This window comes from Hyperolius riggenbachi, chromosome 1 (assembly GCF_040937935.1).
Source record: "Hyperolius riggenbachi isolate aHypRig1 chromosome 1, aHypRig1.pri, whole genome shotgun sequence".
Classification (NCBI taxonomy): Eukaryota; Metazoa; Chordata; class Amphibia; order Anura; family Hyperoliidae; genus Hyperolius; species Hyperolius riggenbachi.
The window spans coordinates 135,375,738-135,403,325 of record NC_090646.1 but is presented as its reverse complement, the minus strand read 5'-3'; the positions used below and the strand labels follow the sequence as shown (position 1 = coordinate 135,403,325).

Genomic DNA, 27,588 nt, shown 5'->3' with positions numbered 1-27,588 from the left:
AACACACAGTAGTAGAAACAAACAAGGAAACCAAATAAGTGACTGGTAAATAAAGAGGTATACAAATGGGAATGCCAGTCAGAGGAAACAACCTACTCAGTGTCACTGCAAGCTGTTCAGTTATCAGACTTATTTAATGAAGCAGCAATCCACAGCCACCAGTTAGATGTTATCCTTTTACCAATCTGACTACAGCTAAAGGCCTGTACACACGCTAAATGGATGATGGATGTTGCCCAACGGGGATCAGGACCTGACCTCCCAGGTGACACCGATCCTGTACAGACACGAAGTTAGCCTATAGGCTAGCAATGCGTTCAGCTGTGGGTGGGGGGGGGGGGGGGGGCGGGAGTGGGCTGAAGGCCCATAGAGTGGCGCAGATGTGATGTCACCCAGTCGGCAGGGCAAAGTATTCAGCTGTTGCTCGGCTGGACTGATGCACCTGGCGGATCACTGGTTGGGCTTGCCTGCTGTACACGCTCTGAATTATTGGCAGAGGTGATTGTTATCGGCCGCCTCAGCTGACTTTAATCTATCATGTGTACAGGCCTTGCTGACAAGCTGCTGATAGTATTGTAATTTATTTATTTATTTATTTTATTTATTTATTTGTTGTATTTATAAAGCGCCAACATATTACGCAGCGCTGGACATTAATTTAGGTTACAGACAATATTTAGGGGTGACAAACAGCAATATGACAATACAGGAATACAAGAAAACCAGATCACACAGCACAGTATGAGTACAAGGTAATGCTTAGTCACTGGATGGGAGCATGGAGATTAGGCAAGTTAGGTTCACTCAAATGGATAGCATGGGTGCACAGTAATAGAGGTGCATGATCAGGTAGGACACAAAAGGAGTGAGGACCCTGCCCAAAGGCTTACAATCTAGAGGGAGAGGTAGGGACACGAGAGGTAGGGGACCAGAGTTCGGCTGTGGGTTTAGAGCAATTGTGAGGGGTGGTAGGCAAGAGTGAAAAGGTGAGTTTTGAGGGCCTTCTTGAAGGTGTTGAAGGAGGGGGCTGCCCTAATGGGTGGAGGTAGGGAGTTCCATAGTGTCGGAGCGGCTCTTGAGAAGTCTTGGAGGCGTGCATGGGACTGGGTGATGCGGGGGACGGTCAGGCGAAGTTCATTGGAGGAGCGGAGTGAGCGGCTTGGTGTGTATCTCTGAGTAAGATCAGAAATGTAGGTTGGACAGGTTTTGTGGATGGATTTGTAGGTCAGACACAATATCTTGAATCTGATTCTGGACTGGATAGGAAGCCAGTGGAGGGATTCACGGAGGGGAGCCGCCCTGGTGGAGCGATGGGAGGAGTGGATAATTCTGGCAGCCGCATTCATGATGGACTGCAGTGGGGCTATTCGGGTCTTAGGGAGTCCAGACAGAAGGGCATTGCAGTAGTCGAGGCGGGAAATTATGAGGGCATGGATGAGGAGTTTGGTGGTGGCAGGGGTCAGGAAAGGGCGAATCTTACAGATGTTACGAAGGTGGAAGTTGCAGGATTTTGTGAGGTTTTGGATGTGGGGAGTGAAGGAGAGTGCGGAGTCCAGGGTGACACGAAGACAGCGGGCTTGAGAGGTAGGGTGAATAGTAGTGTGGTTAACAGTGACCTGCACATCTGGGAGGTCCAGGGATGACCGGGGTGGGAAGATCATAAATTCCGTTTTGTCTAGATTTAGTTTTAGGAACCTAGCGGACATCCAGGAGGAGATGGCAGATAGGCAGGAGGAGACCTTGTCCATGGTAGTGGTGGATATGTCAGGGGTGTGGAGATAGATTTGGGTGTCATCTGCATACAGATGATAGTTAAAACCCATGGAGGAGATAACCTTGCCAATGGAGGATGTGTATAGGGAGAACAGTAGGGGGCCAAGGACCGAGCCTTGGGGGACTCCCACTGAGAGGTGGTTGGGGGTGGACGAGGACTCATTGAAGGAGGTCGTGAAGGAGCGGTTGGAGAGGTAGGATGAAAGCCAGGTCAGGGCGAGATCGTGAATGCCCATGGATTGGAGGGACTGGAGGAGTAGGGGATGATCTACTGTATCAAAAGCTGCTGAAAGGTCAAGGAGGAGGAGAATGGTGTATTTACCTTCAGCTTTAGCTAAGGCAAGGTCATTGACCACTTTGGTGAGAGCCGTTTCGGTTGAGTGGGCAGGCCGAAATCCAGATTGCAGTGGGTCTAGTAGTGAGTTGGCATTGAGGTACTGGGTCAGGCGTTTGTGAACCAGACGCTCAAGGAGTTTTGAGGCGAAGGGGAGGAGGGAGATCGGGCGGTAGTTGGAGGGTAGCGAGGGGTCGAGGGAGGGTTTCTTGAGCAGAGGCAGTACAGTGGCCTGCTTGAAGTCTGAGGGGAAGGTGCCTGTGGATAGGGAGAGGTTAAACATGGTAGTGAGGACTGGGGCCAGATTCGTGAAGTGAGGCTGAAGTAGATCAGAAGGGATAGGGTCAAGGGGGGAGGTAGTGGTATGGGAAGTCTGCAGTAGGTGGTTGACCTCCTCAGTGGTAGTAGGAGTGAAGGAGGTGAGGGGAGGATAGGGTGGAGAAGGAGTAGGTTGTGAGCAGGTGGGAGGTAAAGATTGAAGATTGGATATTTCCTGACGGATGGAGACTATTTTGTTGGTGAAGTGGGTGGCTAAATCTGTGGCAGAGAGGGAGGAAACAGAAGGTGGGGGGGTGGGTTTAAGCAGGGAGTTGAAGGTGCTAAAAAGACGCCGGGGATTGGAAGCTTGTGCTCCGATGAGCTTGGTAAAGTATTCCTGCTTCGCATGAGCAAGGGCAGTGTGGAACTGCTGCAGGTTAGTCTTGTATTGTAGGAAATCCTGGTTTAGTCGAGTTTTCCGCCATTTTCGTTCAGTGGCGCGTGTTTCCCTCTGGAGGTTGCGAGTATGGGTAGTGCGCCAGGGCTGGGGGTTAGGGGGTCGGTTGCGGCGGAATATTGGTGGAGCAGCTTTCTCTAGGGCTGATGAGAGAATTTGGTGATACTGAGCTGCAGCAAGATTAGGACAGGTTAGGGTGGGGAGAGTGGAGGATAGGCCATGGAGGGAGTCAGCAAGGATGCCAGGGTTGAGCTTGCGTAGGTCTCGCTGCCATCGACCAGGTGGGTGGGCGGGTAGTTTGGAGGTGCCTTCCGTGAGGAGGTTGAAGGCGAGAAGGTAATGGTCTGAGGGTGGAAATGGTGCGATGTCGAGGTCTGCAATGGTGGTGGATTTAGTGAATATAAGGTCGAGAGTGTGACGTGCAGTGTGAGTGGGGGCGTTGGTGTGTTGTACTAGGCCATGTGAGTTGGCTATGGTGAGTAGCCGGGTCGCAACAGAGTTCTTGGGTTCATTGATGGGTATATTGAAATCCCCAAGGATGATGGTGGGGAGGTCAGAGGAGAGGATGTGTGGGAGCCAGGAGGCAAGGTTGTCGAGAAATTGTCGTGTGGAGCCCGGAGGGCGGTATAAGACTGCTACAATGGCTGGGAGGGGATTGTAGAGGCGGATAGTGTGGGCCTCAAATGATGTGAATTGTAGGGAGGAAGGTGGAGTGAGGACACGGAATGTGCAGGATGGGGAGAGGAGCAGACCCACCCCTCCCCCGGTCCTGTTGTCTGGTCTGGGGGTGTGACTGAGGTGAAGCCCCCCGTATGAGAGGGCAGCCTCTGCGGCAGAGTCAGAGGGGGTGAGCCATGTCTCAGTGAGTGCGAGGATGGTGAGGGATTTGGAGAGGAAGAGGTTGTGGACCTCTGTAAGTTTATTGCGGACGGATCTGGCATTCCAGAGACCGCAGGGTAGGGGGAGCATGTGCTTGTGAGTGGGATGGATGGAAATGAGGTTGGGGCGAGGATGGGTGTTGAAGTTATTTGTGGACAGAGAGCTGTGAAGCGGGTCAGCAGGGGATGCTTGTTTGCCACAGCAGGCTGTGGCCCAGGGTTAGGCGATATATCACCAGCAGCAAGTAAAAGTAGGAGGGACCAATTAAACGGGAAGATAACGATTGCAGTCCCAAATTGTAAGGCAGACTTTTGCAAGGAATCAGCAAGCATACCAGTTAAACGGGAAGATAACGATTGCAGTCCCAAATTGTAAGGCAGACTTTTGCAAGGAATCAGCAAGCATACCAATTAAACGGGAAGATAACGATTGCAGTCCCAAATTGTAAGGCAGACTTTTGCAAGGAATCAGCAAGCATACCGATTAAACGGGAAGATAACGATTGCAGTCCCAAATTGTAAGGCAGACTTTTGCAAGGAATCAGCAAGCATACCAATTAAACGGGAAGATAACGATTGCAGTCCCAAATTGTAAGGCAGACTAATTTACACGTTGTGACGATCCTATGCACTATAGGTGGCTGTAGACTAACCTTCAATCACTGTAGCTGGCAACTTCCAGTTATGACTCTATTAACATTCATGCTTAGCTTGACTGAGAGTCCATGCTCATTGCCATGGAGGATAGAAGAGGGGAAAAATGAGGACAGAATCTTAGTTGTAGATTGCCTTGGTGAAAATAACTGTTTATCCAATAAGATCCAAACAGGCCAACTTAGTTTACGTCCTGCAAAAGAAGAGGAACACCTTCCATACAAGTAGTTTATTGCTGTAGTTACCAATCAATGGCAAACAATCACAGCCATGTGCTTTTGCTAACATCGTGCATGGAGACAGTCCGAGAAGGGGTGGATGCAGGAAATGACGCGGTAGGCAGGAAACTGCTGCACTTCCCCAACTTTTTCTGCATTACATTAAATTCAAATGAGCCGAATGATTATTATGGGCTGTTACATCTAATGCGAGTTACGTGTATGGAGATCGGAAGGGATCTCCTTACGTGTGACCATGCCTTGGGTGTGGAAACTTGCTGAATGCATTGTATATAAAATACTCAGGTGATCATGTGCAGCAACATCCTCAGTTTTTACCTTTTTTAGATATTAACAAAACTCCAAGGTGTGCCACTGTTCTAAAGTATGCCTATAATAGGCAAGGTGACTATATATACAGAACAAATACGTACTCTTATATTTACAGAGCAGCCTTGCTAAAACTGATAGCAGAGCTACTGCATATGAGTCAGTCTGCAGGTGATTTTCATTGCCAAGTTTGCAAAGCTTTGTCTTACCTCTTGGGCTAGAGTGTCCCAAAAAGGAATTCTAGTGAATAAAGTGAATATAACAATCTATCAATTTTCACATGTCATGTATGGCTGTCAAAACAATGTATCTTGCTTGCTGATGGGTTTCTCAGCACCACTGTTATTTAACAACCACTTCCACACCACCGGTTATTTCCCTTTAAAAACCAGAGCAATTTCACGCTCCACCCAATCATTTGCCAATAACTTTATTTCTACTTATCCAATAATTACCTACATATTTTTGCCACAAATTAGCCTTTGTTTGGGTGGTACTTTTTAGGTAACAATTTTGCATACTTTTTAAAGAGAATAAGAAGAAAAAAAGTTTTAAAAAATCATCATTTCTCAGTAGATAAAACTCACACATTTAATTTGCTCTGGTTATAACAACATTTAAATAATATTCCCAGTACAATGTATGGTGACAATATTTTATTTGGAAATAAGGGAGCATATTTAAAAAGCTCCTAAGGTAACAATTTTTACTGAAATGCTGTCACTTCGGTTTTTGTTTTTTGTGTTTTATTTAGGTAACTATTGGGGAAGGAGGAGGGTATAAAAGGGTTTATACAGTAACTATAGAACATTTATTTTAATGTATTGTTTTTATTTGTATTTTTATTTTACTGTCTACCCACTAGATGTTCCCAGACTTTAATCTGTGTACTTATAACAGTACACAGGAAGGGAGTTTGTTTGTTTTTTTGTTTCACTTGTATTTATTGAAAATATAATTGAACAAGAACATAATAAACATTCGATAAGAAATATCAATATGGTAGGTACAGTTAGGTATGTGTATATACATATAATGAGAGTTTTACTAAACCTATGACGAGAAGGTATGCTAAGGGGAAGGAAAGAGTTCCTGGGTCGAGAAAATGTTCGTGAAAGAGATGTTCCAGAGCCTAAAGTCGACCCGGTGTTGGAGGAACCATCATATCTTGGTCAGGTTGTAGAGTATCAGTACCAATCCTTGAAAAACAGAAAAACTGTAGATAACAATAACATGAAAAACTTAGAGGGGTGGGGATGGGGGTAGCAACTTGGAGATCACACTAAAGGATGTTGAGTAAGGTTAGAGGGGTTCATGTCACTGGGGGAGAAGAGATGCGTTGTTGACCCTGGAGGGTAATGCTATAAACATTTAGTATAGTTGCACAAGTAGAAAACTAGTAAGGGTCTGGGTGTGTTGTATTAGCTAGCCAATTGGTGAGAGGGGAATAGGATTAAGGGGGCATGAGATCAGAGGAATACAGAACCCAGGGGTCCCAGACTTTGTGGAAGTGGGGTTCTGTATCCCTTAAAAAAGCTGTCATTCGTTCCATATCTCTGGTCCAGTCTATTTTAAGTTTAATTTCCGACAGAGTGGGAGGGGTGTTGTTTTTCCAACATGAGGCTATCGTCAGACGAACAGCCGTAAAGATATGTGTGATTAGTCGTACGGTGTGTCTGGGGACATCTGGTGGAAGGGAGTTTGTTTTGCTTTTAGTTTCCTTTTCTATGACTGATCACTGCTGCTTGCTGGAGCAGCAATCAGTCATTCATCCAGCACTTTGATTGGCTTTAGGAACACATGTTCCCATTCAGCAATCATTGCACTAACGGGTGGCGATGGGGGGCAAGCGGCTGTGTGTGCAATCGTTAGCGTCGGCTTTGTAAACACTGATGTGTATATTTATGCCCCTGACGTTTTCAGGGGCATATATATGCGTACAAGCAGTGGGGAAAAGGTTAAACATTGTTGTTCAGCTTATTAAAGTCCTAGTTAACCATTTTAAAATGTTCATTGTTAGTAAAGGTGAATTGTGCCATTAATCACACAACTTTTATATTTGATGCCTCTTTTCCAGAGAAATTTCCTTTGGGAAAGTCATTCATGTGATCCAGGGATAATACACCCTTTAGAAGACAGGCAAGCTTCTAGGAAAGTGTGAAATGCTGTCACAGCCAGGGTTGCATGAAATATTGCGTCCTCTAATCACTCTTGGCATGCACAAGCCTAATGGCTGCAGCAGTCCCTTGTACAGCACATGTGAAATTCAAAAAGCACCAAAATTATTAGTTGACTTTTTCCACCTCCTCGATCTGCTCTTTGCAGCTAGCACTTTGGCTCAACAGAGTCTTATCTTCCTGTCCAATTCCTCCATATGCATACCTACTCAGAGTGCATATAAAACATTAATCCCTTCCCGTACTCTCATCATTGTGTTTTGATACCAACCCTATTGTTCCAACTTCTCCTAACTCATGGGAACAATGAACAAATTAATATACTTTAATATCACCAAAATCTACTGTACATTGCATCCTATCCTGGCCAACACAATATTTCCCCATGAGTTCAACCTAATGTAATGATAGAACACATAAGGCTTTGTTTAGGGGGTACTATACTCCTGAGAAGATGCATAAAATATATCCACAGGTAGGTGAGAAGTGCTTTTGGGGGTGCTCAGAAACTGGGCCTTTAATCCATATTTGGTGAGCTTGTAGAGTGACCAGACAATGTTAAGGTGGCCACACACAATACAATAAAATGATCCGATTTTATGGCAATTCGATAAATGTGATCGGATCTCCTGAAAAAAATCGAAAGTTTTTTTTTTCATTTGACTGAAAAATCGAATCGGATTTTCATTTTTTTTCCCAATTTCTATCGATCTGGAATGCTGGAAATTTTTCTTCAATTTTTTTTAAAGATTATATAGTGTGTGTTAGATTATCAATTTATTAATATACAAACCCTAGCAATTTTCTCAGAGTTTCCAATCATTTTTATCATAAGTGGGGGAAAATTGTACATATGTGTGTGGTACATTGGTCATATTTTTGAAATGTTACAACCAGTTAGAAAAATTGATTGCAATTCTTGAATGGAACAGATATTTAAGAACCTTTAGAAAGAGGGTGAGAATCTCATAAATCCTAAAATACAATCCCAGTGGAATGCACTGCTTGGCTTTCCTGTAAATGGATGGGTTGAACCAGTTATTAAATTGATTAACTTTATTTAATTGGCAGCCAGATGAGTTATGGCCATATCTTGGAAGTCATCCAATATCATACTTGAAAAGGCCATTTAGACGATAAATCAGAAGTACAATAATGCATGCCTAATAGAAAAATTTGAAGGCAACGAATCACAGGCCCAACATTTTAAAGTTTAGCCAAATAAATACTGAGACTGAGAGAATGTCAGACTTGATTTAATAACTGATTAGGAAATGAATTCAGAGTTTTTACAGATATTACACAGATATGTGTGTGCTATACATCCATTTGTTTTCTTTTGTTCCTGATTGATGTTGAATTGGATGTGAGGCAGAAATCCTAGAATGAGTCTACAGGGATGTTTGTTTTGACTTTCTACAAAAACAAGTTACTAACTAGACCTATACAACTACATTTATAAATACATGTATAGTACAGTATACTGTATATACTCCACATTTTATTGCTGGATGAGATTTTAGAGAATCCCTTGAAAAGCAAGATGATCCAATCACTCAATCCGTAAAGAAAATAAACCTGACTGTTCAGTGGAGGGAGTAATGCTGACGATGAAGCTGAAATACTCTAGACAAAATGAGATGGCAGGACTCATTGGAAAACACCCTGATACTGGGGAAGACCGAGAGGAAAAGGAGGAGCTGGCTATATAGTATTATGGAAGCAACAAACATGAGCTTGGACAAGATTTGAGAAGCAGAAGAGGATATGGGGCTTGGCATACTGTGCTCCATGGGGTCGCCAAGAGTCAGACACAAATGAATAGCAGCTAAACAACAAAACAATATACTGTATAGCGTTAAAAATCTAATAAATATAAAATACAAGAGCTTAGATCCTGCTAGAACTTGTTATATTTGTTACCAGACCTGTTTGTTTATGTCAACAACAGTGCAACTTTAATGGAGAGAGCAACCGAAATATAATGTAAAACACAACATGTAGTTGCACTCAGCCCACACTGCTCTCTATATGTGGGGATTGGAATAACGTGCTATTGGATTCTTGTTCTATAAATTGTCCATAAGCTACATGCGTGTTGGCTCGTTAATGGGATTGAATTCACTGAGGATTGTGCTTGTCGTTTACTGTGGCCACAATTTGGATTGGAACAAAGATCCAGGAGGAGGTAAAGGTTTCCAGTGGGTGGATGGTGTTTGTCCTAGATATTTTAGATTTATTTGATATGTTAATCAAAATACCTTTTTTTTTTGTTAAAGAGAACCCGAGGTGTGTTTAAAGAATGTTATCTGCATACAGAGGCTGGATCTGCCTATACAGCCCAGCCTCTTTTGCTATCCCAAACCCCCCTAAGGTCCCCTTGCACTCTGCAATCCCCCATAAATCACAGCCGTGCTGTGAGGCTGTGTTTACATCTGTAGTGTCAGTCTCGGCTGCTCCCCGCCTCCTGCATAGCTCCGGTCCCTGCCCCCATCCCTTCCCTCCAATCAGCAGGGAGGGAAGGGCTGCAGGCGGGGACCGGAGTTCTGCAGGAGGCGGGGAGAGCAGCAGACTGACACTATAGAGAAAAACACAGCCAGCTCTGACAAGCTGTTTGTCAGCAGGGTGGCTGTGATTTATGAGGGATTGCAGAGTGCAGGGGGACCTTAGGGGGGTTTGGATTAGCAACAGAGGCTGGGCTGTATAGGCAGATCCAGCCTCTGTATGCAGATAACATTCTTCAAACCCACCTCGGGTTCTCTTTAATATATTTTTCTATAATTAGTGTCAGCTTGCAGTTATGTTTTGTGTTATTAATTTAAAGCCTCTGGTCTGTTCTGTTTTATTAGCAGACACATATTTATCAGTGAGTATTTTCTCACTCCTGAGTTGCAAACAACACACAAATCTGAAGTGAAGCTTTAACTGAGGCTCAGTAATATGCTATTATCAGACCACCAGCTCTCATTTCTGATTAGTGACCATGAATTAAACATCTGTATTTAACCACTTGCCGACCGCACGCTTATACCGTGCGTCGGCAAAGTGGCAGCTGCAGGACCAGCGACGCAGTACTGCGTCGCCAGCTGCAGGCTGATTAATCAGGAAGCAGCCGCTCGTGCGAGCGGCTGCTTCCTGTCAAATCACGGCGGGGGGCTCCGTGAATAGCCTGCGGGCCGCCGATGGCGGCTCGCAAGCTAAATGTAAACACAAGCGGAAATAATCCGCTTTGTTTACATTTGTACGGCGCTGCTGCGCAGCTGCGCCGTAAGGCAGATCGGCGATCCCCGGCCAATCAGCGGCCGGGGATCGCCGCCATGTGACAGGGGACGTCCTGTCACTGGCTGCACAGGACGGATAGCGTCCTGTGCAGCCCAGATCTCCCGGGGGAGAAGGTAGGAGAGGGAGGGGGAGAATGTCGCCGCGGAGGGGGGCTTTGAGGTGCCCCCCCCGCAAAATGCCTGCAAGTAGGAGCGATCAGACCCCCCCTGCACATCATCCCCATAGGGGGGAAAAAAGGGGGGCGATCTGATCGCTCTGTGTGGCCGCGGATCTGTGCTGGGGGCTGCAGAGCCCACCCAGCACAGATCCAAACAAACAGCGCTGGTCCTTAAGGGGGGGTAAAGGGTGGGTCCTCAAGTGGTTAAAAAAACAGACATACTGTACATATCCTAACATATCAACACAACAGATAAGCCAAGTGTATGGCCCAGTGCACACTGAACGGTTTTAGGAGCGATCCGCCAACCGCATCCACCTGTGAAAACGCTTGGCTAATGTATTTCAATGGGATGGTGTACACCAGCAGTTTGAGGTTTTTAGCAAACCACAAATGTGCCTCCTGCCACACGTTTGCGGTTTGCAGAAGTGTTTCTGCCTCAATGTAAAGTATAGGAAAAATGCAAGCCGCTCTGGAAAACGCTACATGAGAGCGGTGTTCCAGGCGTTTTTGTTACAGAAGCTGTTCAGTAACAGCTTCACTGTAACAATATTTGTAATCTGCTACACAAAAACGCTCCCAAAAACGCTAGGCATGTTTAGAAAACGTCTCTAAACATGCCTAGAATCGCTCTAAAATCATCTCCAAAAACTGCTAGCGTTTTGAGGATCTGCAAGCGGTTTTGGTGTGCACTGGGCCTACTTCCTACTAATTAAAATCAGAGAGTTGCAGGAAATGTGCTGCAGAGTTGCAGTACTGTGATATTAGGGAGGGTACAGACATGTGAGCATGTGCAGCTCAGGATCCCACAGCCCTCTAGGCCCTGCATCTGAAAGCTACACAAACCCACACTTCCCAACTTTTTGACATAAGAAAGAGGGACACTTAAGTCACGCCCCTAATCACACGACCCAGACACACCGCTAGCCTCGCATACCATAAAAGTTTCATTTAAAAAAGATGTTTTATAATTCAAACCACACTGGTTCTTTCTATACTGGTTCATTTTTCTACATATTAACAGTCAAAAATAAGAAATATATCAATTTAAAGGACCACTATCACGAAAAAAGTAGGCAATTAAAATCTGACTGAACCGACAGGTTTTGGGCCAGTGTAGTTCCTCATGGGGGATTCTCAGGGTTATCTTTGTTTTCAACAGCATTTCCTGAACAGCATTTGCAAAGTCTAATTGACAAAATAGTGTGCAAGTGATTAGGGAGGCCGGCTGGTATCTTCCTATTTTGGCAGTTAAACTGCTGTCACATTTTAACTTGCTTCTTTTTTGCGATAGTGGTCCTTTAAAGGATGGGAAAGAAGTTTATAGTCAATAAAACACATTTTTCAGTAGAAAAATACATATAATTACACAGATCTCTAGATAAGACAAGACAAGACAAATAACATTTATATTGCGCTTTTCTCCTTGCGGACTCAAAGCGCCAGAGCAGAGCAGCAGCCACTAGGGCGCGCTCTATTGGCAGTAGCAGTGTAAGGGAGACTTGCCAAAGGTCTCCTACTGAATTAGTGCTGACTTACTGAACAGGCAAAGCCGAGATTCGAACCCTGGTCTCCTGTGTCAGAGGCAGAGCCCTTAACCATTACACCATCAGCCAACTGCTAGATCAGTCCTAAAAGAGGAACACATGAGGAAGAAAGAGGTACAGAGGGACTTGGTTCCCAAAGATGGACTGTCCCTCCAAAAGAGGGACAGTTGGGAGCTATGACAAACCCCAAACTGGCCTATCTTACAGACATTACACTATGTTAGTGATTAGAAAGTGAGTTCCTTTGGGGAATTTTCTGTGATAACAATGTATCCTGTAAAGCATTGCAGAGAATGTCTGTGCTATAGAACTGCATAATAATAATCAGGATTTTCAGTCTGGATCAGTAACTCAAAAAATGTGTGTAGAAGAGCTGTTTTGTTGCAGAATTATTCTGCTGCTTTTAGAAAACCACAAATATACAACTACACCACAAATGCAACACTTTTGTACTCTGCAGTTCCATGTGTGTTTGCATCACATTTTGTGTAGACAAGTCTACATGCAAAGGAATAACAGATCAGCCAGCCAATGAATGATTTAAAACTGAACCCAAACTCAGTTTGTGTAATAGTGCACTCCAAGATAATATATATAAGTTAGCGTCAACCCTGAGGCCAGTTTCAGACTACAGATTGGTGTTAGCGTCACAGTGCACCGCACCGCCAAAAACAGGCTTTCGGGGATTACCACATTAGTAAGCAGTAATCCCCATTTGGCAACCAGCCAAACAGGAAGTGACGCTCAGTTCCTGTGGTCGAAGCGATCACGTGCCTGGAAGCATATTGCTAAAAATACGCTTCCGCGCATGTGCAACGCTTAAAACTTGCAGCGGGTTTTCACATACACATGCGTCGCCATAGACTTACATGACTTCCGGTCTGCCGCACATCACCGCAGAATCACATGGTAACATAGATTTGTTCTAGAGTCTGGGATGCGGCAAACACATCACTTCTGTTGTATCGCACAGTACCGCGTCGGTATGAAAGTCCCCGTAGACTTTCATTGCCCTGCGGTAGGGTGCGGTAAAAATACTGCACCGGCCCAGAGTGAAACCACCCTGAAAAGGAAATAAATGCCAACCTAAGCGTCAACTAACGTTACCTTTCCACAAATCCACTCTAGGCTGACCCACTACTGACTAATATCAACACTTTACTGCTGACATTATACTGTGAAATATGTTTACTGGATCCTGACACAATAACCACAGCATATAGACATAAACAACATATAAACCACTCCACAACACATACAGTGTAAGGATAACAGCAGTGAAAGTAGACACAGAACAAGTGACAAAAGTGCTGCTGCTGACCTCAGATCATCGCATGCTTCTTCATCCGAGGCTGACGCTGGGCTGCTGCACACACTCCCGATGGAGTGGCTAGGCTTTAGTTTCCCCTCTTTTGGGAACAAGGAAGAACTTTTCTTTTTCTTCTTCGCAAAGAGCTTCTTTAGAGGCTGAAACTTGCCTGTCCTTTTCTTCTCTGCAGTACGGAAGAGAAAGCATACACACTGTTATCAAAATTGCCTGCACTAAGGTATAGTCACACAGTCACTCAGCGGAAGATAGGAAAAGTCAAAGTGCAATTAGCAGTGATATAAGCAAATAGGTGTTCACAGGAACGTCTAGCTTTCTAGCCACTGATGCAGAGAGAGATAGTCACACCAAGCTCAGTAATGCAGGGCCAGGAATGACAGGCAGCCCTGCTATGTAAAAATAGCCTATATACATGTATGAACAGTATGAATTAATCAGTATCATTTTCAATGACTAAACTTTGTTAATTACACATAAGTAGTAATAAACATGAACTTCAAGTTAGGACTGACTGGGAACTGAAATATGCTATTATACCCAGGCTTCCGTGGGCAGCTCACTATCGCCATCAGATGTTCTCAGACTCAGCAGACTTACTGACATCTGCCAGGGTTGGCAGATTACCACTCTAGATCTCCGACTGCTCATCACAGAATTCCTCTGAGATACTCGCCGTACATTCAGTAGATGTCAAGAAGGAGGCTAAAAAGTACATTATGTACGTGGATTTTATTTAAAGCGGACCCGAACTCAGAACTTCCTCTCTGCTCTTAAAGATAAGCAACAGCATAATAACCTTTAACCTTTCATGGAAGCAGACATAGGTTTAATATCTTGTGTTTACATATTAACTCTCTGCCATGGCAGGCAGCTGACAGAGCTGAGGGATCACATTATGACTTGTGATTAGGCACAGATGAGGGGGAATTAGACAGGCTAAACTCTCTAAATACATACAGGGTGCATTTCTATATGTTTTCCTTCTGTCCTGTGCAAGCGTTCAGGTCCACTTTAAAGTACCCCATGACAAAAAAATGTTAAATTTTAAATTTTTTAAATTTAACTTGCGCGCTGCGTCAACCCAAGTTACTCTTCTGCGCTACTTTCCCACCGCAAGGTCCATGCAAGTCTATGGAGACTCAGGGTCCTTTTACACTTAATCAGTTGGTGTGCGTTTGTGTGCGTTGGTGCGCGTTTTTTCCATAGCAGTGCATTGTGAAAAAGATTTCAGTTAAAACGCGTTAAGTGTGAAAGGTGCCATAGGAAACCATGGGCATTACTTTGAAAATCAGTTTTCTTTCAGTTATAACTGAGAGCAACTGATTAAGTGTAAAAGGGGCCTCACGGGATGCGGCGTGGTGTATTCAAATAGTCGCAATGCCGACGCAAAGGCAGCAGTGCGTTACCTCATGATCCGTGCCTACCACCATGCCCTAGGTGGCTGCAGCTCTCAAGCGTTTTGAGTCTGACAGGAGAAAAGCACTATACAAATATTAGAATAATTATTATTATTTCTTATTTATACCGGTTTTCATTTCCACATGTGTTTCCTTTCATTTATTTACATCAGTCTACAATTACTTTTGTGAATGTCATACAGTGTATTACTCTTATGCAGCAAATATTTTATACCCACATATTGTTCAGCACATCCCTCATAAAAACAGCAGAGGATTAGTAGACACTTAAAGAGACACTGAAGCGAAAAAAAAATATTATATAATGAATTGGTTGTGTACTATGAATAATTTCTGGAAGATTAGCAGCAAAGAAAATATTCTCATACTTTTATTTTCAGGTATATAGTGTTTTTTCTAACATTGCATTATTCTATAATATGTGCAGATTACACAACACTCAGCATTCAAAATGATTCTTTCAGAGCAGTCTGTGAACTAATGACCTCTCCTCTGGCAGATAAAAAGTAAACAGTTCACTTACAGTTGAGATAATAAAAGTCAGATAACAGCCCTCTCCACGACTAACTTAGTCGTAGAGATTAACCACTTCGGGACCACAGTCTTTTCGCCCCTTAAGGACCAGAGCCTTTTTCTCCATTCAGACCACTGCAGCTTTCACGGTTTATTGCTCGGTCATAAAACCTACCACCTAAATGAATTTTACCTCCTTTTCTTGTCACTAATACAGCTTTCTTTTGATGCTATTTGATTGCTGCTGCGAGTTTTACTTTTTATTATATTCATCAAAAAAGACATGAATTTTGTCAAAAAAATGACTTTTTTAACTTTCTGTGCTGACATTTTTCAAATAAAGTAAAATTTCCTATACATTTGAGCGCGAAAGTTATTCTGCTACATGTCTTTGATAAAAAAAAAAACATTCAGTGTATATTTATTGGATTGGGTAAAAGTTATAGCGTTTACAAACTATGGTGCCAAAAGTGAATTTTCCCATTTTCAAGCATCTCTGACTTTTCTGCGCACCTGTCATGTTTCATGAGGGGCTAAAATTCCAGGATAGTACAAATACCCCCCAAATGACCCCATTTTGGAAAGAAGACATCCCAAAGTATTCAGTGAGAGGCATGGTGAGTTCATAGAAGATTTTATTTTTTGTCACAAGTTAGCGGAAAATGACAGTTTGTGACAAAAAAAAAAAAAAAAAAAAGTTTCCATTTCTTCTAACTTGCGACAAAAAAAAATGAAATCTGCCACGGACTCACTATGCTCCTCTCTGAATACCTTGAAGTGTCTACTTTCCAGAATGGGGTCATTTGTGGGGTGTGTTTACTGTCCTGGCATTTGGGGGGTGCCTAATTGTAAGCACCCCTGTAAAGCCTAAAGATGCTCATTGGACTTTGGGCCCCTTAGCGCAGTTAGGCCGCAAAAAAGTGCCACACATGTGGTATTGCCGTACTCAGGAAAAGTAGTATAATGTGTTTTGGGGTGTATTTTTACACATACACATGCTGGGTGGGAGAAATATCTCCGTAAATGACAATTTTTTTATTTTTTTTACACACAATTGTCTATTTATAGAGATATTTCTCCCACTCAGCATGGGTATGTGGAAAAATACACCCCAAAACACATTATACTACTTCTCCTGAGTACGGCGATACCACATGTGTGGCACTTTTTTGCACCCTAACTGCGCTAAGGGGCCCAAAGTCCAATGAGTACCTTTAGGATTTCACAGGTCATTTTGAGAAATTTCGTTTCAAGACTACTCCTCACGGTTTAGGGCCCCTAAAATGCCAGGACAGTATAGGAACCCCACAAATTACCCCATTTTAGAAAGAAGACACCCCAAGGTATTCCGTTAGATGTATGGTGAGTTCATAGAAGATTTTTTTTTTTTGTCACAAGTTAGCGGAAATTGATTGTAATTGTTTTTTTTCACAAAGTGTCATTTTCCGCTAACTTGTGACAAAAAATAAAATCTTCTATGAACTCGCCATTCTCCTAACGGAATACCTTGGGGTGTCTTCTTTCTAAAATGGAGTCATTTGTGGGGTTCCTATACTGCCCTGGCATTTTAGGGGCCCTAAACCGTGAGGAGTAGTCTTGAAACCAAATGTGGCAAAATGACCTGTGAAATCCTAAAGGTACTCATTGGACTTTGGGCCCCTTAGCGCACTTAGGGTGCAAAAAAGTGCCACACATGTGGTACCGCCGTACTCAGGAGAAGTAGTATAATGTGTTTTGGGGTGTATTTTTACACATACCCATGCTGGGTGGGAGAAATATCTCTGTAAATGACAATTATTTGATTTTTTTTACACACAATTGTCCATTTACAGAGAGATTTCTCCCACCCAGCATGGGTATGTATAAAAATACACCCCAAAACACATTATACTACTTCTTCTGAGTACGGCGATACCACATGTGTGACACTTTTTTGCAACCTAGGTGCGCTAAGGGGCCTAACGTCCTATTCACAGGTCATTTTGAGGCATTTGGATTCTAGACTACTCCTCACGGTTTAGGGCCCCTAAAATGCCAGGGCAGTATAGGAACCCCACAAGTGACCCCATTTTAGAAAGAAGACACCCCAAGGTATTCTGTTAGGAGTATGGTGAGTTCATAGAAGATTTTTTTTTTGTCACAAGTTAGCGGAAAATGACACTTTGTGAAAAAAAAAACAATACATATCAATTTCCGCTAACTTGTGACAAAAAATAAAATCTTCTATGAACTCATCATACACCTAAAAGAATACCTTGGGGTGTCTTCTTTCTAAAATGGGGTCACTTGTGGGGTTCCTATACTGCCCTGGCATTTTAGGGGCCCTAAACCGTGAGGAGTAGTCTTGAACCCAAATGTCTCAAAATGACCTGTGAAATCCTAAAGGTACTCATTGGACTTTGGGCCCCTTAGCACAGTTAGGCTGCAAAAAAGTGTCACACATGTGGTATCGCCGTACTCAGAAGAAGTAGTATAATGTGTTTTGTGGTGTATTTTTACATATAACCATGCTGGGTGGGAGAAATATCTCTGTAAATGACACATTTTTGATTTTTTTTACACACAATTGTCCATTTACAGAGAGATTTCTCCCACCCAGCATGGGTATGTGTAAAAATACACCACAAAACACATTATACTACTTCTCCTGAGTATGGCGATACCACATGTGTGACACTTTTTTGCAGCCTAGGTGCGCTAAGGGGCCCAACGTCCTATTCACAGGTCATTTTGAGGCATTTGTTTTCTAGACTACTCCTCACGGTTTAGGGCCCCTAAAATGCCAGGGCAGTATAGGAACCCCACAAGTGACCCCATTTTAGAAAGAAGACACCCCAAGGTATTCCGTTAGGGGTATGGTGAGTTCATAGAAGATTTTATTTTTTCTCACAAGTTAGTGAAAAATGACACTTTGTGAAAAAAACAATAACAATCCAATTTCCGCTAACTTTTGACAAAAAATAAAATATTCTATGAACTCATCATACACCTAACAGAATACCTTGGGGTGTCTTCTTTCTAAAATGGGGTCACTTGTGGGGTTCCTATACTGCCCTGGCATTTTACGGGCCCAAAACTGTGAGTAGTCTGGAAACCAAATTTCTCAAAATGACTGTTCAGGGGTATAAGCATCTGCAAATTTTGATGACAGGTGGTCTATGAGGGGGCAAATTTTGTGGAATCGGTCATAAGCAGGGTGGCCTCTTAGATGACAGGATGTATTGGGCCTGATCTGATGGATAGGAGTGCTAGGGGGGTGACAGGAGGTGATTGATGGGTGTCTCAGGGGGCGGTTAGAGGGGAAAATAGATGCAATCAATGCACTGGGGAGGTGATCGGAAGGGGGTCTGAGGGGGATCTGAGGGTTTGGCCGAGTGATCAGGAGCCCACACGGGGCAAATTAGGGCCTGATCTGATGGGTAGGTGTGCTAGGGGGTGACAGGAGGTGATTGATGGGTGTCTCAAGGTGTGATTAGAGGGGGGAAATAGATGCAAGCAATGCACTGGCGAGGTGATCAGGGCTGGGGTCTGAGGGCGTTCTGAGGTGTGGGCGGGTGATTGGGTGCCCGCAAGGGGCAGATTAGGGTCTAATCTGATGGGTAACAGTGACAGGTGGTGATAGGGGGTGATTGATGGGTAATTAGTGGGTGTTTAGAGGAGAGAATAGATGTAAACAATGGATTTGGGAGGTGATCTGATGTCGGATCTGCGGGCGATCTATTGGTGTGGGTGGGTGATCAGATTGCCCGCAAGGGGCAGGTTAGGGGCTGATTGATGGGTGGCAGTGACAGGGGGTGATTGATGGGTGGCAGTGACAGGGGGTGATTGATGGGTGATTGACAGGTAATCAGTGGGTTATTACAGGGGAGAACAGATGTAAATATTGCACGGGCGAATTGATAAGGGGGGGGGTCTGAGGGCAATCTGAGCGTGTGGGCAGGTGATTGGGTGCCCGCAAGGGGCAGATTAGGGTCTAATCTGATGGGTAACAGTGACAGGTGGTGATAGGGGGTGATTGATGGGTAATTAGTGGGTGTTTAGAGGAGAGAATAGATGTAAACAATGGATTTGGGAGGTGATCTGATGTCGGATCTGCGGGCGATCTATTGGTGTGGGTGGGTGATCAGATTGCCCGCAAGGGGCAGGTTAGGGGCTGATTGATGGGTGGCAGTGACAGGGGGTGATTGATGGGTGGCAGTGACAGGGGGTGATTGATGGGTGATTGACAGGTAATCAGTGGGTTATTACAGGGGAGAACAGATGTAAATATTGCACGGGCGAATTGATAAGGGGGGGGTCTGAGGGCAATCTGAGCGTGTGGGCAGGTGATTGGGTGCCCGCAAGGGGCAGATTAGGGTCTAATCTGATGGGTAACAGTGACAGGTGGTGATAGGGGGTGATTGATGGGTAATTAGTGGGTGTTTAGAGGAGAGAATAGATGTAAACAATGGATTTGGGAGGTGATCTGATGTCGGATCTGCGGGCGATCTATTGGTGTGGGGGGGTGATCAGATTGCCCGCAAGGGGCAGATCAGGGGCTGATTGATGGGTGGCAGTGACAGGGGGTGATTGACAGGTGATTGACAGGTGATTGACAGGTGATTGACAGGTGATTGACAGGTGATCAGGGGGGATAGATGCATACAGTACACGGGGGGGGGGGTCTGGGGGGGGTCTGAGGGGTGGGGGGGTGATCAGGAGGGAGTAGGGGGCAGATTAGGGACTTAAAAAAAAAATAGCGTTGACAGATAGTGACAGGGAGTGATTGATGGGTGATTAGGAGGGTGACTGGGTGCAAACAGTGGTCTGGGGGGTGGGCAGGGGGGGGTCTGAGGGGTGCTGTGGGCGATCAGGGGGCAGGGGGGGGGGAAATCAGTGTGTTTGGTGCAGACTAGGGTGGCTGCAGCCTGCCCTGGTGGTCCCTCGGACACTGGGACCACCAGGGCAGGAGGCAGCCAGTATAATAGGCTTTGTATACATTACAAAGCCTATTATACACTGTTGCAGCGGCGATCCGGATGCCAGTAACCCGCCGGCGCTTCCGAACGGCCGGCGGGTTACGGCGAACGGGGGGCGGAGCCAGTCCCCGGCGGCTGATCGCGTCACGAATGACGCGATCGCCGCATAGCCACTCCCGCAGCCGCCCCCGCCGATGGGCGTATTGCGGTCGTTTGGGCCCAGACTTTGCCGCCGCCCATCGGCTGGGGGCGGTCGTTATGTGGTTAATGGCTTTTTTGTATAGAGATAACAACTGGAGTTTCTTAGCTCTTCCTGTACTGGAAACAATTAGACTGATGTATCTGATCTTAATGTTTTATTTCTTAGCTGTACTACACATACATATCATAATATCATAATTTTTTTTTCGCTTCAGTGTCTCTTTAAAATAGAACTGCTGCTTGTTGACAGCAACATAGGAGAAAAGTAATTTATAGCTTATTTCACTCTAGAAGAAAACACACTTCTTTTTTGTATGTGTTTACAAGTATTTTACTTATTTACGATTTTCACGATAGTGGTCCTTTAACCACTTCACCCAAAAGGGCGTTTTTACCCTAACGGACAAGAGTGATTTTCACCTTTCAGTGCTCATCCCTTTCATTTGCCAGTAGCTTAATCACTACTGATCACAATGAAATGATCTGCATCTTGTTTTTTTCACCACCAATTGGGCTTTTGGGGGTTGATATTTGCTTTAAGCAATTACTTTATTTTCTATGCATTTTAAAGGGAAAAACAAGGAAAAAATGAAGTTTTAATATAAACACTGCTACTGTGCATAAAACCCACACATTTTATCTGCCTATTTGTCCTTTTTATCACAAGATTTTAATTACCGTATGTCCCTAGTACAAAGTATGCTGACAATATATTGTTTGGAAATAAAGGTGTATTTTTTCTATAGTGGTTTTTTTTTCACTATGTGCACGTGCATGGGAATGCACGTGCACACGCACAGTGGCGCCAGCACTGTCTGACTTATAAAAACGTCCTGGAGCCATTAAGAGGCTCTAGCAGGATGTTTTTTTATACGTCAGCTTGTCATTAAGTGGTTAAAGCCCTAGAGCTGACGCTGTGGGTGGGATCAGGTGATAGTTTAAGCTCTATGCTTTGTCTAAAGGGTCATGTGACGTTTCCAAAGGTATCTTGTCTGAACATCTACATCATATATAACAATTGTGTTATTAATGGCTTGTTTCCTATTTACATTTACCAACCTTGGACATTCAAGGTCAATGAACAAGCCTAAAATGGCTATTGACAAGGACTATTGAAAGCAGCTGAAGGCAGGCTAGTGTTTTTGTGGATTTGCTTTGTTTCAAAGCTTGATCTGGGTGTCACCTTGAGCCTGGTTATAGGCATGCTTAGGAATTAGCTATATCTGTGGTGCCAAGTCTGTTGGATATGTCATGTTCTTCTGTTTTCTGAGGTCTCCAGCTGGGTAATGCCTTGGTAAACAAAGCTGATGTAAGGCAGTGCCTACATGCAACACCAGCAGACTATGATGATGTGGACTTATTCATCTTGCTTGCTCCTCACCAGTGGCCATAGCTGGCCTTTGACCTGAGCGACCCGAGTGGTTGCTCAGGGCGCCGGCTTCCAAGGGGGCACCTAGAGCTGGCTATCTAACTGAGGGAGGGCACCTACACCTGGCTACCTATACTGGAGACACTGACACCTGGCTACCTATGGAGGGAGTCCTACACCTGACTTCTTATACTGGGGTCGCCTGTGTTTAGCTGCCTATATTGAGGGCACCAACACATGAGATCCCATACTGGGGGCACCTATACCTGGCTACCTACCTATACTGAGCCTGAGGGTGTGTTTTTTTTTTGGGGGGGGGGGCGTACTGCAGCTATAATGCGTGGTGAAAATTGTCTGTGCTGTGCTATTATTCCAAATTTGGGGGGCGCCTAACTGTCCCACTGATTGTTTTTATTAATATTCCTGAAAGGTTCTAGCCTTCATTTTTAAGTGTATTCAGGATAATGCACTCTGTCCATCCATTTTGTGGTTATTAGTATTTTTCTGTTACACAAACTGTATTCAGTATGATGTGTCATGGAGATCTGAGTGTTTGGTGTGATGTGTCACGACCTCAAAAAGGTTGGGATCCACTGTCCTAGGAGGTAACTCAGAAGAAAAGATGAATTGCATATGGGCCTGTGTGCGTGTGTGTGTGCACATGCAAAGTGGTTGAAAGGGGGTGGGGGGCACCAAAATCAGCTTTCGCTCAGAGGGCTGTGAACCCTAGGGCCGGCCCTGCCAGTGGCCAGTAGCATTATGGCATGTATAGGATGAAATCACACCAGGGCGTTTGAACCAAAGGGCCCTTCTAGGGCCCCATCAGTCAAAGTTGTGACAATTCATTGGTGCTATAATCCCAGTGATTTTGCATTTCACTATGGCATATGGATTTATAGCGACATCACCTTCTCCTGCATGTACCTTGGAAGGCTCTTATGTTTTAGTGTTAAACTGAACTAAAATTGATGTATGCTGGGAATATTGGGAAATCCTGAGACACTGATCCAAATAAAACAATCCAGAAACAAATGTAAATAAGCACAGGCCAATATGAAGTAGTAACAACTGCCTCCCTTACAGTGGTCCAAACATCACGATAATCTAGCACAAAAAAAGGTGTTATCTATTCTCCAACACTATCCATATAGGGCTCTTACCTGGGAATTTTAGGGCCCTTTTCCACTGAACATGATCACAATGGCAGAACTAATGTAATTTGCAAATCGCAGCCACAGTCAATATAAATTAGAAACCGCAAGTGACCGTTTCTGAATTTCGATTTTTATGGAAACACGCGTTTGCGTTTTGTGATTCGCAGTGGAAACAGGCCCTAAGGCTAATTTCTGCATTCTTGCATATCAGCAAATTTTAGAGATCCACAAAGCTGATAGACTAATACTAATAATAATAATACTAATATAAAATTTACATTTTTTTCCACAGTAAGATGCACCATTACATTTTTGTTTTCTATGTTGCTGTCACTTATAGTAGGTAGTAAAAATCAGCTTTGTCAGGTCTTGGACTAGTCCATCTCCTCATGGGGAACTCTCAGTTATTTCTTTATTCACAAAAGCACTTACTGAACCATGTTGCTCAGCCCAAGTGTTAAAACAGTGTGCAAATAAGACAGGAAGTTGGTCGACATCTTTGTACAGATCCTTTCCAGGGAGTCCTTTTATAAAGAATAAAGGAAATACTGAAAATCCCGCATCAGTAGATTGGCTAGTCCAAAATATGTCAGCTCTGTCAGCTTTTTACTACCTATTGTAAGTGACATCAACATAGGAAAAACAAAGTCATTTATAGTGCATTTTACAACTGACAAATATGTATGTATTTTAAATGTTATAATTTTTTTGTCATAGTAATCCTTAAATGAGCAATTCCTACATTAATAAGTGTGTCAAAATGTCTTTTATAGTACACCTGAGCTGAGAGTGATATGGAGGCTATCATATTTATTTCTTTTAAACAATACCAGTTGCCTAGCATCTTGCTGGTCTATTTGGCTGCAGTAGTGACTGAATCACACACCTGAAACAAGCATGTGGTGAATCCAGTCTGACTTTAGTCAGAAACATCCAACCTGCATGCTTGTTCAGGGTCTATGCAGGAGCAGTTTCTCCTTGAAGCAACGTGAATCACGTGCTTCAAGGTGGCAACAATTAGAGGTCGGCAAGAGGCGGCCCCACTCCCCAAATGTCCCCCTCTTCACACTCGCTGTCTCCCCCTCCCTAGATGCTTAGCGCCACCAGCGTTATAGCAAAGGGATCTCCATCTTCCCGTCCTGCATCCACGGCTACAATAGTGCCTCATGTTACCTTTTACATGCTGCTGGGTCACATGAGTCGCCGCTGTAGTCAGAGAGGAAGCAGGACTTCATATGTGGCTGGTGAACCCATAGCTAATCTGCTGTGATTGATTCAGTGACAGTGCAGCACATACCCGGCATCCTGGGCATCAGATGCTGCAGGCCAGCAGGGAGAAGATGCTGTGTTGGAAGAAGCGGAGGGAGATAAGCACGATAGGCCTCTCCTCTTCAGTTTCACACACACAGATTTGGGGGAGTCCTCACAATGTAATACTTCAGGCGGCAAAAAGTCTATAACTGGCCCTGGATCCATGGCTAAAAGTATTAGAGGCCGAGAATCAGCAGGACAGCCAGGTAATTTGCATTGTTTAAACGGAAATAAATATGTCAGCCTTCATATGTCTCCCACTTCAGGTGTCCTTTAAGGTTGTAGCTTACCTTAACTGAAGCAAGAAGATATGATCCAACCTGCAGCACCTCCTAAGCCTCCTGCAGCTAGCACAGCCTCGCAGGAGAATATCCCATTTAGCTGCCTGTGTTTTATGATGGGTAAGTCATTTATATACACTTTGCATTTGACTGCTCATTGCCAATATTCTATTATCAAAACTGTTTCTAAATTGTCTCCATGCTTAAACTCCCATTTTAATTTCATCTGAGTGGCGTCTGTCCAAGTGCTCCGTATTTACTGTACACACATGCACTTATATTTCCCTTCAGCAAGGAAGATGATACCGGGACATAATCCACATCTAACACAATCTAGAAAACAATAAAATAGCAAAAGATGCACAAAATGCAATTACGGCTGCGGCTGCACAGAAAATGATCTATCAGATCGCAAGAGGAATTTAATAGAAGTTAAATCAGAACAACACATGCAAATGGAACCTAAATGAATCTCAAATAAGATCCAGCTCTTCTCAAAAGTCTGTCTATTGAGCGTACAGAAAAGATTTCTTCTGCCTGTTTAGTGGATTATGCATTAAAAAATAGCAGCCATAAATATTTACAATGATCAGAATATGGCTTTGCCCTCACTGCACCTCCAGACTCAACAAATCTTTCAAAAAAACCTGAAGTGAAAATATATAAAGATAAACACTTATATCTGTAGTCCTTATCTTATGCTGGGAATAGATAGATAGATAGATAGATAGATAGATAGATAACAATTGGTGGATCAATCGGACAATTATTCTGCCGAAAAAACTCATCTTTTATTCCCAGGATTAGGATTTTCCTGGAATCCCAGTCCTATTTTGTATATGAAAGCCAAAACTATGAGATTAAAGTTTTTATTGTCTCAAGTTAATGATGCCAATTTTAGATCTTTTACAGGTTTAACTGTTGACCTTTTTATTAATAACAGTTATAGCTTCACTTAATTATCAGTAACAGTTAACCATAGTTGTCATTGACAGTTATGCTTAGTTATCAGCGACAGTTATACTAAGTTATCAGTGACGGTTATACTTAGTATAACTGCGACTGAGAACTAAGCATAACTGCCACTGTTAACTAAGTATAACTGTCACTGATAATAACTTAGCATAACTGTCACTATGTATAACTGCAACTGAGCATTACGGCCACTGATAACTTACTGACAGTTATGCTAAGTTATTGGCAGGGGCGCCTCTGGCCATTTTGTCACTCCAGGCGAGGAAATCTGTGCTGCCTCTCCCCCCTCCATTAAAATAATCACAATGCTGCAGCATTTCACCAGAAAATAATCGTATTACAGCAGTGGTTTAGTGCAATACTACGAGCCGCTGATCTATCGCCTCCATACCACTGTGCTTAATTGCAAAATGTATTGTTTGATCGTAATTTTGATACATTTTTGCAACGGATTCATTGATCGAAAGTATAATCGATCAGGGTGGTTGGTAATCAGCAGATTCAATCCTAGTGAAAGAATCTGTCAGTAAAAATGAATGAATATATTGACAGCTATAGGCTAGGGTTACTAATAACAAGATCGGGATGATTAAATTGTGAGGGTAAGAGGTGGTGGGGGGGTTTGCTGAGGTTTGAACCCAGGTCGCCAGTGCCAGAGGCAAAGCCCTTAACCATTACACTATCCAGAGAGAGGGGAGATAAGAACTTTTATTTAGCTTTCCTGTATGACAAGAAGACAGCCAGCACTAGGGGAAGGGGGAAACAAAGGTTAATAAGGGAGAGAAGAGAAGTGGAAAGATACTGAGAGGGAGCATAGAGCTTAGATAGTATTGTAGTCCCATACCACACAGAGGCTACTTGCCTGTAATGTGACTCCTGTCCTGCCAATCTCTCACACAAGGCTGCAGCAGCCCTCCTGGAGTCTAGGGACAGTCAAAAACTTTTCACCCTGTGTAATACCTTATCAAACACATGGGAGGAAACAGTGGTGATGTCTGGCACTGTAGTTTAATTTGAAAGCAGCAAGTGCACGTTAGGCCTCCGAGGAAGAAAGGCTCACCCCAAGCGAAACGGTCGTAAGGCCGTGCACCCACTGGCGCCCACAGTGCCTCCCACACCCAGCAACAAGCACGATAAGTACCACATTTTGTACCACATCTTGTACATGTTTTTCATGGACGTTTTTTTTTCCACTGCTGTACACTTGCTGCTTTCAAATTAAACTACAGTGCCAGACATCACCACTGTTTCCTCCCATGTGTTTGATGCAATGTTTCTACTTCCGTCTTGAGCACGTAGTTTTTGCTGGAGTTTGCCCATCTATGCAGCTGTCAACACTGTCATCACAACCAATTCTGAGTGCCGGCCTACCTTTCTCCAGTTAATACCTTATCAAGCTGTCCACATGCAGACTTTACAATGGGGAGAGAGCAGACAGAGTTTTTTTCTTTGGACTCTGCATAAGGCAAGCCTCCTCAGCCAGCCTAGTACTTCACATTGCCTTATACAAGAAAAACCTCAAAGCACCAGGCACTGTACCAGGAGCCTGGAGGAAACTTTCTCCACTCTGCCCCTGGCCAGTCCGTTCTGGAATGCCTTGTACCTGCTTCCCAGAAAGACACCATCCTCCTCTTGTGATTTGTTTTCTTTTCATGGTCATAAGGAGGGGAAGGAGGGGTGGGGCAGGAGTGAACAGACACTCTAGATCCAGAGAAAACAACTAATTAGGGAATGTCATACAAAGAGTTGTAGACAAAAGTTTTTTAGACTCCTTATGAGAGGCTGAGCAGCAGATGCTTTTATTAGAACTTTTTATCTCCGCACCCTCAGTTTTCAGTCACTAAGGACAGGAAAAATAAACTTTTTTCCCCCTGGAAGCGCCCCCAGATAAATCTGCCGCTCCAGGCAGTTGGTTTATCAGCTGGTGCCTAGAGGCGCCTCTGATTATTGGTGACAGTTATGCTTAGTTATCAGTGACAGTTATAGTTAGTTATCAGTCACAGTCATGCATAGTTA

At 43.9% G+C, this 27,588-nt stretch overlaps 2 protein-coding genes across 6 annotated transcripts in view; one reads left to right on the top strand and one right to left on the bottom strand.

Moving 5' to 3' along the window:
• Positions 1–27,588, bottom strand: part of CRACD (capping protein inhibiting regulator of actin dynamics) — a 219,971-nt gene that overhangs the window by 61,643 nt on the left and 130,740 nt on the right. For all 5 annotated transcript variants that reach the window (XM_068278594.1, XM_068278592.1, XM_068278590.1 and 2 more), the window contains one exon: positions 13,387–13,558. The gene's annotated coding sequence lies outside the window, so the exon portion shown is untranslated. The remainder of the gene's footprint in view (positions 1–13,386; positions 13,559–27,588) is intronic.
• Positions 1–27,588, top strand: part of AASDH (aminoadipate-semialdehyde dehydrogenase) — a 161,200-nt gene that overhangs the window by 129,863 nt on the left and 3,749 nt on the right. Inside the window, exon 17 of the transcript XR_011030970.1 lies at positions 24,583–24,717. The gene's annotated coding sequence lies outside the window, so the exon portion shown is untranslated. The remainder of the gene's footprint in view (positions 1–24,582; positions 24,718–27,588) is intronic.